The sequence below is a fragment of the Giraffa tippelskirchi genome, chromosome 7 (assembly GCF_054371585.1).
Source record: "Giraffa tippelskirchi isolate mGirTip1 chromosome 7, T2T-mGirTip1v1.2.pri, whole genome shotgun sequence".
NCBI classification, from domain to species: Eukaryota; Metazoa; Chordata; class Mammalia; order Artiodactyla; family Giraffidae; genus Giraffa; species Giraffa tippelskirchi.
In genome coordinates, this window is record NC_137281.1 from 153,563,748 (window position 1) to 153,577,712 (window position 13,965).

A 13,965-nucleotide genomic window follows, 5' to 3' on the forward strand; every position below is an offset into this window, starting at 1 on the left:
TTTGAATAATGTAAGTTATTAGCCTGATAAAGATTATACATCTACAAAGATTACTACAAAACAATGCAAATAAAATATATTCTGAAAAATGGAAATGTAGCCCATGTTCTTGAATGGAACAACTCATAAATCTTCCATTTTCTCCCAGACTAATCCATATGTTTAATGAAGCGTGTAAATTAATGAGCCTACCAAATTAAAGCGGGCAACATTCATTTTTGCAGAGTTCGCGTATATGAAGGGAGTTCACCACCACCGTCACTAGCCTTTAGCAGACGCAGGACGAAGGCAGGCGAAGCGTGAGGAAGCTTTGCTAGAGAACTAAAGGCAGGCTGGATACAAGTGGATTCTACGTGACTGGTTGTGGTGCACATCCGGCCTTCTCAGGTTGGTCCTAAGTTGGAAGTGCGGACAGGATTAGGAGAGTTATCAGTTATTAATCAGGTCCTGGCTCTTTAGAGCCTACCGTTCCAGTAGTTATTGTTTGATTTTCTTGACTGTTTACTAGACAAAGTGGTCTGACTTCCCATAAGTCTAAGTTGTAGATTAATAGGCTGGCTTATTGGGCTGATTACTGTAGATAATGGCTTTATTTCCTGGGCTGCTTATGGTAGCTTGAGTCAGAATTCTATTTTTATAAACGATCTGGACATTATTTTTATATATAGTCTTTCACTATCAAAATCAATGATTCTGGTGGATGTAGGGGGAGAGCTTAACGAATTCATGAAAAAATTTATAAAATTTAGGGAAAAAAATGTATTCACTCCTGAGCTATTTAGAAATGAAATGTAGATTTTCAACAACTGCACCTGCTTCATTTTAACATTGTCTGCCAACAAACGCATGCCTCATTTCATTCTTAATCCCATCACTATCTATTAATTGTTTGGACTGGACACTGTGCTGGGTGCTAAGAATATGATTATGAAAAATTTATGTTTTTTTTTTTTTTTTTTTTACTTTAGGAACTCATGGATGTAAATATTTTTCCTGCACAATTAGAGCCAAGACTGTAAATAGAGAAAAAGAGAAACTCAGTACCAGGTGAGGTAAAGGGACGAAGTACACTGGATAAGATGTGCGAAAACACAAGTTTGAAAGAGTTTGATTTGTTTGGAATGTTGCAAATTTTTTCTAGCAGGAGGGTTAGTTAGGATGGAGTCAGAAAGAGGTGTTGTTAATGCAGGTGAAACTGGGTTATAAATGGTTAGATGTCATCCTCATGGATCTAACCATTCCTTGGGAGAAAAGCTATGACAAACCTAGAGAGCATATTAAAAAGCAGAGACAAAACATGTACACCCATAGTGGATTCATGTCAATGTATGGCAAAACAACTACAATATTGTAAAGTTAAAAAATAGAAAATAAACATTTTAAAATGCTAAAAAATAAAAATAAAAAGCAGAGACAATACTTTGCCAATGAAGGTCCATATAGTCAAAGCTATGGTATCCCCAGTAGTTGTGTATGGATGTGAGTGTTGGACCATAAAGAAGGCTGAACACCAAAGAATTGATGTTTTTGAGCTGTGGTGTTGGAGAAGACTCTTGAGAGTCCCTTGGACTACAAGGAAAGCCAACCAGTCCATCCTAAAGGAAATCAGTACTGAATATTTACTGAAAGGACTGATGCTGAAGCTGAAGCTCTAATACTTTGACCACCTGATGTGAAGAACCAACTCATTGGAAAAGACCCTGATGCTGGCAAAGATGGAAGGCAGGAGGAGAAGGGGATGACAGAGGATGAGATGGTTGGATGGCATCACCAACTCGATGGACATCAGTTTGAGTAAGCTCCGGGAGTTGGTGATGGACAGGGACGTCTGGAGTGCTGCAGCCCATGGGGTTGCAGAGTCAGACAAGACTGTGCAACTGAACAACAACCATCACCAGAAGAAAATGAAGGAAATATCTCAGGTTCTATACAGACTGTCAAGAACTATTCCGCATTTTGAACAATAACTCAGGCAATGAACCTATAGGCTGAGAATTAGGGTAGAGTGTAAGTAGGGGCAAAGGGCCAAATAATAAGTACATTTCTAGAAAGAAAGAACAGACTCCTATTATTCCTTCACTTACCTCAAATACTCATTAACACATTCCTTTTAAAACTGTGCATTCTGAAATCTATTCATCTCTCATAGCCACATTCCAAATTCTAAATATTTACCAAACCACCATATTGAATATGAACATTGAATATTTTTCTCTATTCATCTATTATATCTATTATAACAGTTGTTCTTCTGACTTTTATTATATATACATGTGTGTATATATATATATATATATTTGGTTCTGAGAAGTTCAATTAAGAATTAGGATCTTGTGTTTGTTGTACCAAACCATTTTACCCTGGGGGGTGGCGAGGAGAAAGTTAAAGGCCTGTGGCTCTATGGCAAATGGTTTTATTCCTCTTTCTCTAATTTGTCTTTTGCCTTAAAAAATAAACTGAGGGAGAAAGAGGAAGAGGAAAAACACAGATCAATGGCTCAACATTTTGGAAGAATATCTTGAACCCTTGAAATCTGAGAAAGTGTGCTGAAGCAGAAAAACTCAGGTGTCGTTTTTTATGCGTGTTAAGTTTGTGGTACGTCTAAAAGTCCTGAAAATCTTTTTTTTACATTCAAGTTCAGCAAGTTTTTTTTAGTTTCTCTTTTTAGAAAGAATGTATATCATTTTTACTTCTGTATCCAATCCCACACTCAACTCTTACTAACTTGTTATTCAGATTTAGACTGATTTGTTGCCACACAATTTTTAAAAAATAGTTTTGAATAATTATGTCATCAATCAGAATAAATATATATATATACTTTATAGGCACTGTTCCAGGAATTTCTGGGTGCTGTTTATTAGACTGTTCAATATATCAGTATTACTAGATGATAAAGATACCATATAGTAGACATATTATGGTATAAAATACTGATCATTTACTGCCACAATTATTATGTGTTTTTATTAAAGTAAATTTATTTTAGAAATGTTGGAAAATTCACAAGATATAAAACTATTATGAATAATCTATACTTCCTCTCTGGCAATACCCTTTGTATAAATCATCCCTGTCATGGTTTTATATACTCATGTATCTTACATAGGAAGATTTTATTTCACTTACCAATATCATGGACATTTTCTCATTTTCTTGAAAAACCTCTTAAAATCATACTTCCATGGATACAAATTATTCTTTAATAATGGATGCTTTCATTTAGAAACCTTTATAGCATAGAGAGATTATGGAACTGAGCCTCAGGACCAGATTGCCTGAGCTTTAATCACTACTTTACCATTATTGACTTTTGAACTTGAGCAAATTCATTAATTTCTCACTTTCTCAGTTCCCATAAATGAAAATCAGGAGTAAAAACAATCCTACTTCCTAGGCTTGTTCTAATCAGATGGTTTTATATGTATGTTTATTGATTTAATCAATGCCTCTAACATGATATATATTATTTAAAACACTAGATTGCATTATTGTCATTTATTTTTAAAACTCCATGTTGTGAGACATTTATATTGTTTCCAACTTTATGGACTTTTGAATAACGATATGTTCAACAAATCTGAATATAAATCTTTCTAAGAATATCATGGTCAAATGATCTGTGATTTTGATATACAATGCAAAATTCCCTTCTAGAAAAGTTATAAAATTTATCTACCATCTGTCAGCTTGAAAGATAATGCTTGATGAGCATTAAGAGGACCCGTAATTAAGTAGAATGCATTTTATTGGTGGAAAAATTAAATATTTGTTTTACTGATTTATATATTTCACTTTTAAAATTGCCTACTTTTTAAATTTTCTTTTTAAAGATTTTTATAGTTTTAATATTCCGTAGGTGATGATACTTGTCTTATTACAAAATATCATTATTTGGTTTATATTTGAATATCTTGAGTGGAAATTATCTTTTATGCTTTTTGCTTGAGCATACTTCTTAACATTAACTTTGTATTTTTCTCATTTACATGCTTTCCTGGCATATTTGTGATCATCATCTCATTTAGTTTCCCCATGTTTTCTGTTTTAAATAACTTCCTGAAAGCACCATACATTTAGACTTTGTTTCTTGTCCAATCTGTCTCCTAATAGTGACATTTCATTCATTCACATTTATTGCTTTAATTAATTTATTTGCTCTTTAATTGACCATCTTTATTGTGTTAATATTGGATACCTCATTGTTCTTCCCATCCTCTTAATTTTGATAAATATAACTAATGCCTTCCTTTCTCTTTCAGAAATTACATCTGTTAGTATAATCAGTTCAGTTCAGTTGCTCAGTCATGTCCAACTCTTTGCAACCCCATGGACTGCAGCACACCAGCCCTTCCTGTCCATCACCAACTCCTAGAGTTTACTCAAACTCATGACCATTGAGTCGGTGATGCCATCCAACCATCTCATCCTCTGTCCCCTTCTCCTCCTGCCCTCAATCTTTCCCAGCATCAGGGTCTTTTGAAATGAGTCAGCTCTTCGCATCAGGTGGCTTAAGTATTGGAGTTTCAGCTTCAACATCAATCCTTCCAATGAATATTCAGGACTGATTTTCTTTAGCATTGACTGGTTGTATCACCTTGCAGTCCAAGGGACTCTCAAGAGTCTTCTCCAACACCACAGTTCAAAAGCATCAATTCTTCTGTGCTCAGCTTTCTTTATAGTCCAACTCTCACATCCAAACATGACTACTAGAAAAACCATAGCTTTGACTAGACAGACCTTTGTTGGCAAAGTCATGTCTCTGCTTTTTAATATGCTCTCTAGGTTGCTCATAGCTTTTCTTCCAAGGAGCAAGCATCTTTTAATTTAATGGCTGCAGTCACCATCTGCAGTGATTTTGGAGCCCCCAAAAATAAAGTCTCTCACTGTTCCCATTGTTTCCCCATCTATTTGCCATGAAGTGATGGGACCGGATGCCATGCCGTGATAGTATATATAGTTAGTATAATATATAGTTAGTTAGTATATATAGTTAGTATTGTGGTTATTATTAAATTTATTTTTATCTAATTTCAAAGCCAATACTGAAACTCTATCAGTTTTCTGGTTCTAAATAGTGTGTGGCTAATTGGCTCAGTGGTAAAGAATCTGCCTGCAATGCAGGAGACATGGATTTGATGGGTCAGGAAGGTCCCCTGGAGGAGGAAATGGAAACCCACTCCAGTATTCTTGCCTGCAAATTTCCATGGACAGAGAAGCCTGGTGAGCTACCGTCCAAAGGGTTGCAAAAAGTTGGACAAGACTGAGCACAAGCCCTAAAAAAGTCTTTACTGGAACTTCTTCAGTATGTCGATTAAAAATGTATACAACAGAATAAGAGACACAGATGCATAGAACAGTCTTATGGACTCTGAGGGAGAAGGTGAGGGTGGGACGTTCTGGGAGAATAGCATTGAAACATGTATATTATCATATGTGAAACAGAACACCATTCCATGTTCGATGCATGAGACAAATGCTCAGGGCTGGGGCAATGGGATGACCCAGAGGGATGGGATGGGGAGGGAGGTGGGTGGGGGGTCCAGGAGGGGGAACACATGTAAACCCATGGCTGATTCATGTCAATGTATGGCAAAAACCACTATAATATTGTAAAGTAATTAGCCCCCAACTAAAATAAATAAATTTATTAAAAAAAAATAAAAAAAATAAATGGGACCGCAGAGGGGAAAAAAAAAAAAATGTATACAAAATCGAAAACAATCTTTGCTAGGTAAATGGAGTCTAGAATATTTGAGGAATGCCCACTACCTGTCAGTATAATCTCTCTGACACAGATGTAACTCCAGAGAAAGATTTCTAGAGAAAAGGGAAGCTGGAAACATTATGTATCTCTTTCCATGTCTGACTGATACAAAAGCTAAGACCCTGAGTTACTGGGAAAATTAGACAACATCTCACTGAAAATGGAAGAAAATATGATAGACATAAGTGGAGAGAGTGATGTTTCTCTAGAAGAGAAAGAACAGATAAAGGGATAAAAAAGAAGTTGTCTTTTATTTAAAAAAGAGAAAGAATAGATAAAAAGAAGTTATCTCTTATTTAAAAAGGAAAAAGAAAAGAAGAAAGAAAACCTGACTACCAGCAGAGGGACGTGGAGTAGCAGCAGTACAGCTGTCATACTTCCAGGACCTGGGGTTTGATTGCTAGAAATTAAAGAAGAGAATGTCAGCTAGAGCATGAACATACACAGGTTTATGTTACTCTTGACAAATTTTTACTCTGGAAGCAAAGTATAATATTAATAGTAGTCAATACTGACAATTACCAAAAGCTATCCATTCTCATGTACAAAACTAGCTTGAAAAAGCCACATTCCCAGCTTATCAAGACAGAAACAGTAAATTTTTTTTATTATAACACATTTTAAGCTATTTGGCCTCTCAGCTAAGGGGTAAATGTGTTCACTTGAAAAAATATTTATTATATTCTGGATCCAAAGCGATGGAACAGAATATACTCAAAGTGAACATGTTAGCAAGGATCAGAACTCTGAACTTGAGGCAGTTTATAAATTTTCATAGGTACAGAAATACCTAGTTGGAGTGCTTTATTGAGCTGGCATTTCCAATCAATACAATATGTACAACATCAATGTGCCATTAAGGTCAATCAGTTATGTAAGATCATCAAACGCTGTGTAGTTGATATTTGCATGGAAAGGGGAAAGAAACCTTTCCTGAAACCTGTGAGTTTCCATGACTTCACCAAGTATGTATTTCACATTGTTAATCCCTAGGGTCTTTCACTAAAGATATTAACAGTTAACCTAAAATCATTGCATATTGATTTGTTAAATGTGAATCTTGTAGGGAAAAATGGATGATGGTGATTATGACGAAGATAGTAATGAACCAATCATTTAATGAGACATATATGTGCCTAATTTTGTGATAAGTTATTTATGTGTGTGTGTGTGTGTGTGTGTGCTCACTCATGTCTGACTCTTTGTGACTCCATGGACTGTAGCCCACCAGGCTCTTCTGTCTATGGGATACTCTAGGCAAGAATACTAAAGTGAGTTGCCATTTCCTCCTCTAGGGAATTTTTCCTGACCCAGGGAACAAACCCAAGTCTCCTGCATTGACAGGCAGACTCTTTACCACTGAGCCACCAGGGAAGTCCAAGTTATTTATATGTATTGTCAACTTAGACCTTACAACAATGCTATTTATGTCTCTATTCCATAAGTGAAGAAAATCCTTGTGACAGTAAATAAGTCATCCACAATGCCACTAGCTGACTCCTAACACCAGGATCTTAACTTCTTAGCTGTAATGCCCCTTAAGCATTATATCTTACATATGGTATATATCATATAACCAGTCGGTGCCACCTCTGTGTTCACTGTAATGTTTGACTCTGTTCACAGAGAAGAGGGTGCTATTGGCTAAAGTGTGCCTCCTGAGATCTCCTAAGAAGACATGTTAACTAAGTAACATCTCTAGTCTTATTACCATTATGAGGTAGGTCTTTCACAAAAAATGTAAGATTCCTTCTGTTGTCTTGTCCTACAAAGAGTATAATTGTGTTTCACTTCTTTTTCACTACATCAGTCTTTTTTAATCTCTTAAGGAAAACTGAACTATTTCTAATGATAAACTGTCAGGAAAAAAATCAGTTTTCTTTCAGTGAGATCTCATTTATATTTAAGGGTTACAAAGTAGCTCATTTACTAGAGCGTAGAGATTTGCCAATGCTTTCGTATTTTCCTGGCTTCTGGTCTCCATATTATCAATTAAATCACCCTGAATTTTTTTCTCCTTATAAAACATGATGATTGGAACACATGAGTTAAAATGACACTGTTTAGACAGTAGATTATTTATATTTTAGTAGGAGATTCTGAAAAAATGCCCTGCAGTTCAAGACCCTAGGAATGACTATTTGGGTCTTTAGAAGGACTGCAAAAAGGCAATTTGGAACCAAAGAAAAATCCTATCATAGAAACAATCATCTACTTTTTTTAAAATTAATTTATTTTTTATTGAAGGATAATTGCTTCATAGAATTTTGTTGTCTTCTGTCAAACCTCAACATGAATCAGCCATAGGTATACATATATCTCCTCTCTCCAGAGCCCGCCTCCCACCTCCCTCCCCATTCCACCCCTCCAGGTTGTCACAGAGCTCCTGTTTGAGTTTCCTGAGCCATACAGCAAATTCCCATCAGCCATCTATTTTACACATGGTAATGTAAGTTTCCATTTTACTCTTTCCATACGTCTCACCCTCTCCTCCCCTCTCCTCATGTCCACAAGTCTGTTCTCTGTGTCTGTTTCTCCACTGCTGCTCTGTAAATAAATTCTTCAGTACCATTTTTCTAGATTCTGTATATATGCATTAGAATACAATATTTATCTTTCTCTTTCTGACTTACTTCACTCTGTATAATAGGTTCTAGGTTCATCCACCTCATTAGAACTGACTCAAAGGTGTTCCTTTTTATGGCTGAGTAATATTCCATTGTGTATATATACCACAACTTCTTTATCTATTTATCTGTCAATGGATATCTAGGTTGCTTCCATGTTCTAGCTATTGTAAATAGTGCTTCAACGCACAATGTTCTTTTTCAATTTTGGTTTCCTCAGGGTATATGCCTAGGAGTGGGGTTGCTTGGTCATATGGTGGTTTTATTCCTAGTTTTTTTTTTTAAGGAATCTCCATACCGTCTTCCATAGTGGCTCTATCAATTTACATTTCCACCAACAGTGCAAGAGTGTTCCCTTTTCTCCACATCCTCTCCAGCATTTATCATTTGCAGACTTTTTGATGATGGCCATTCTGACTGGTGTAAGGTGATAGCTCTTTGTGGTTTTGATTTGCATTTCTCTAATAATGAGCAAGGTTGAGCATCTTTTCATGTGTATGTGTTTGTTAGCCATCTGTATGTCTTCTTTGGATAAATGTCTGTTTAGGTCTTTTTTCCACTTTTTAATGGATTGTTTGTTTTTCTGGCATTGGGTTGTGTGAGCTGCTTGTATATTTTGGAAATTAATCCTTTGTCAGTTGTTTCATTTGCTATTATTTTCTCCCATTCTGAGGGTTGTCTTTTCACTTTGCTTATAGTTTCCTTTGCTGTGCAAAAGCTTTTCAGTTTAATCAGGTCCCACTTGTTTGTTTTTATTTCCACTACTCTAGGAGATGGGTCATAGAGGATCTTGCTTTGATTTATGTCATTGAGTGTTCTGCCTATGTTTTCCTCTAAGAATTTTATAGTTTCTGGTCCTACATTTAGGTCGTTAATGCATTTTGAGTTTATCTTTCAGTATGGTATTAGGAAGTGTTCTAACTTCATTCTTTTACATGTAGCTGTCCAGTTTTCCCAGCACCATTTACTGAAGAGGCTGTCTTTGCCCCATTATATATTCTTTCCTCCTTTGTCAAAAATAAGGTATCCATATGGGCTTTCTATCTTGTTCCATTGTTCTATATTTCTGTTTTTGTGCCAGTACCATACTGTCTTGATGACTGTAGCTTTGTCGTATAATCAGAAGTCGGGAAGGTTGATTCCTTCAGCTCCATTCTTCTTTCTCAAGACTTCTTTGGCTATTCAGGGTCTTTGTGTTTCCATATGAATTGTGAAACTTTTTTTCTAGTTCTGTGAAAAATGCCATTGGTAATTTGATAGGGATCACAATGAATCTGTAGATTGCATTTTGTAATATAGTCATTATCAAAATATTGATTCTTCCTACCCAGGAACATGGAATATCTCTCCATCTGTTTATGTCATCTTTGATTACTTTCATTAGTGTCTTATAATTTTCTGTGTACAGTTCTTTTGTCTCCTTAGGTAAGTTTATTCCTAGATGTTTAATTCTATTTATTGCAATGGTGAATGGGATTGATACCTTAATTTCTCTTTCTGAATTTTCATTGTTAGTATAAAGAAATGCAAGTGATTTCTGTGTATTGATTTTGTATCCTGCAACATTGCTAAATTCACTGATTAGCTGTAGTAATTTCTGATCCTATCTTTAGGGTTTTCTATGTACAGTATCATGTCATCTGCAAACAGTGAGAGCTTTACTTCTTCTTTTCTGATCTGGATTCCTGTTATTTTTTCTTCTCTGACTGCTGTAGCTAGGACTTCCAGAACTATGTCGAATAATAGTGTTGAAAGTGAACACCCTTGTCTTGTTCCTGATCTTAGGGGGAATGCTTTCAGTTTTTCACCATTGAGAATAATGTTTGCTGTAGGCTTAGCATATATGGCTTTTACTATGTTAGGTAGGTTCTTCTATGCCCATTTTTTGAAGAGCTTTAGTCATAAATGGGTGCTGAATTTTGCCAAAGGCCTTTTCTGCATCTATTGAGATGATCATATGGTTTTTATCTTATCTTTCAGTTTGTTAATATGGTGTATCACATTGATTGATTTGTGTATATTGAAGAATCCTTGCATCCCTGGAATAAACACAACTTGATCATGGTGTATGAGCTTTTTGATGTGCTGCTGAATTCTATTTGCTAAAATTTTGTTGAGGATTTTTGCATATATGTTCATCAGGATATTGGCCTGTAGTTTTCTTTTTATGTGTGTTTTCTTTGTTTGGTTTTGGTATCAGGGTGATGGTGGCCTCATAGAATGAGTTTGGAAGTGTTCTTTCCTCTGTAATTTTTTGAAAGAGTTTTAAAAGGATAGGCATTAGTTCTTCTTTAAATGTTTGATAGAATTCTCCTGTGAAGCCATCTGGACCTGGGCTTTTGCTTTTTGGGAGAGTTTTGATCACAGCTTCAATTTCAGCACTTGTAATTGGCTTGTTCATAATTTCTATTTCTTCCTGGTTCAGTCTTGGCAGACTGAAATTTTCCAAGAATCTATCCATTTCTTCCAGGTTATCCATTTTATTGTCATATAGTTGTTCAAAATAGTCTCTTGTTTTGTTGATTTGATTCTTCTTTTTGTCTTGATGAGTCTGGATAAAGGTTTTTCAATTTTTCTTATCTTCTCAAAGAATGAGTTTTTAGTTTTATTAATATTTGCTATTGTTTCTTTCATTTCTTTTTCATTTACTTCTGCTCAGGACTTTATGATTTCTTTCCTTCTACTAATTTGGGGGTGTTTTTGTTTTTCTTTTTCCAGTTGTTTTAGGTGTAAAGTTAGGTTGTCTATTTGATGTTTTTCTTGTTTCTTGAGATAGGATTGTATTTCTGTAAACTTCCCTCTTATTACTACTTTTGCTGCATCCTATGGTTCGTGACAATGTACAGGAGACAGGAATCAAGACCATCCCCAAGAAAGAGAAATGCAAAAAAGCAAAATGGCTGTCTGAGGAGGCCTTACAAATAGCTGTGAAAGGAAGAGAAGTGAAAAGCAAGGAGAAAAGGAAAGATATACCCATTTGAATGCAGAGTTCCAAAGAATAGCAAGGAGAGATAATAAAGACTTCCTCAGAGATCAGTGCAAAGAAATAGAGAAAAACAAAAGAATGGGAAAGACTAGAGATCTCTTCAAGAAAATTAGAGATACCACAGGAACATTTCATGCAAAGATGGGTTCAGTAATGGACATAAATGGTAGGGACCTAACAGAAGCAGAAGATATTAAGAGGAGGTGGCAAGAATACACAGAAGAACTGTCCAAAAAGATCTTCACGATGCAGATAATCATGATGGTATGATCGCTCACCTAGAGCTAGACATCCTGGAATGTGAAGTCAAATGGACCTTAGGAAGCATCACTACAAACAAAGCCAGTGGAGGTGATGGAATTCCAGCTGAGCTATTTCAAATCCTAAAAGATGCTGTGAAAGTGCTGCACTCAATATGCCAGCAAATTTGGAAAACTCAGCAGTGGCCACAGGACTGGAAAAGGTGTTTTCATTTCAATCCCAAAGAAAGGCAATGCCAAAGAATGCTCAAACTATCACACAATTGCACTCATCTCACATGATAGTAAAGTAATGCTCAAAATTCTCCAAGGAAGGCTTCAGCAACACGTGAACCATGAACTTCCAGGTGTTCAAGCTGGATTTAGAAAAGACAGAGGAACCAGAGATCAAATTGCCGACATCTGCTGGATCATCGAAAAAGCAAGAGAGTTCCAGAAAAACATCTACTTCTGCTTTATTGGCTATGCCAAAGCCTTTGACTGTGTGGATCACCATAAACTGTGGAAAATTCTGAAAGAGATGGGAATACCAGACCACCTGACCTGCCTCTTGAGAAAGTGGAAGACAGTGGAAACAGTGGCTGACTTTATTTTTTTGGGCTCCAAAATCACTGCAGATGGTGATTGCACCCATGAAATTAAAAGATGCTTACTCCTTGGAAGGAAAGTTATGACCAGCCTGGACAGCATATAAAAAAGCAGAGACATCACTTTGTCAACAAAGGTCCATCTAGTCAAGGCTATGGTTTTTCCAGTGGTCATGTATGAATGTGAGAGTCAGACTATAAAGAAAGCTGAGTGCCAAAGAATTGATGCTTTTGAAGTGTGGTGTTGGAGAAGACTCTTGAGAGTCCCTTGGACTGCAAGGAGATCCAACCAGTCCATCCTAAAGGAAATCAGTCCTGAATGTTCCTTGGAAGGACTGATGTTGAAGCTGAAACTCCAATATTTTGGCCACCTAATATGAAGAACTGACTCATTGGAAGGGACCTTCATGCTCGGAAAGACTGAAAGTGGGAGGAGAAGGGGATGACAGAAGATTAGATGGTTGGATGGCATCACTGACTCAACGGACATGGGTTTGGGTGGACTCTGGTAGTTGGTGATGGACAGGGAAGCCTGGCGTCCTGCGAACCATGGGGTCACAAAGAGTTGGACACAACTGAGAGACTGAACTGAACTGATACCCAATATAGAGGTTGTCTTACGAGACTCACAACAGAAGCATATTCTTATTAAATCTTTATGAATGGTAGCTATGAATTTAAAGATATACACTTGTTCATATATTATACATACACATACATATATTATATGTATTTTATATCACATGAAAATGATCTATGTTAACTTCAGAATGAAATATATATATAAATTCAAAATTCTGCCATCTATTTTAATATGTATGTTTTATTGGTAAACTGAACACAGCTATCTTTGCTCTGACATTTCCATGAACCATACAGGTGCAGTTGATGTAAGCTCCTTCTGTTACTGTTGTTGTTCAGTTGCTCAGTTGTGTCTGACTCTTTGTGAACCTAATATTACTGTACTGATTATCATATCCATCCTAGACAATTCTACAATTAATGCATCTACAGATCCATTTTTACATATTTTCTTTAATTCTACACTCCATATGCTTTCTACCAATTTAAAGATTAGTAGAAAGAAGCCAAGAACATATGCACAAACTTTCTTAAGCCAAGTTTTGGCCATCAAAAGTAATAATATTATGGTGCCTTCTGGTCCTCCTAAGAACATCTCTGACAAAGACATACAAGATCCTGCCCCTCTCACCATAATCACACTGAGGAGTAGGATTTTAACTATGCTATAGAACTTTAATTTCATCAGTATCTTTGGATTGAGTCAATTTAACCAAACTCATAAGAGATTACTAAGTAAACCAGAATTCCATTATGTTAACAAATACACCAAAAGTAATATTTTACTAGCTGACCAATGCACTTTCTTTCCTCTGTAAATATTACTAGTATATAATGAAATGATTGTATATTACACATCATTTTAAATCAAATGGAGTTAAATAATTTTGACGACTAAAATCTTGAAACCCTGATATATCCATCTCTGCCATTAGGGACTGTGTTCTTTTCTTAAAGCTCCAATAAGAAAATTACCACAAACTAATATTTTTGTAGGTTTGAAACAAAATGAATGCATTTTCTAAGAGCTCTGGAGGACAGAGGTCTGAAATCGAAATGTTGGCAAGGCCACACTCCCTTGGAGGCTCTACGGAGAATCCTTCCTTGTCTCTGTCAGCTTCTGATGGCTCTGGGTGTTCCATGGATTCCTTGGCTT

At 36.0% G+C, this 13,965-nt stretch overlaps 1 long non-coding RNA gene across 1 annotated transcript in view; it reads left to right on the plus strand.

Annotated features, from left to right (window-relative positions):
* Positions 1-224: 224 nt before the first annotated feature.
* LOC145513673 (uncharacterized) overlaps positions 225-13,965 on the plus strand; it is a 70,690-nt gene continuing 56,949 nt past the window's right edge. Inside the window, exons 1-2 of the long non-coding RNA XR_014059687.1 lie at positions 225-387; positions 969-1,047. This is a non-coding gene — a long non-coding RNA (uncharacterized LOC145513673). The remainder of the gene's footprint in view (positions 388-968; positions 1,048-13,965) is intronic.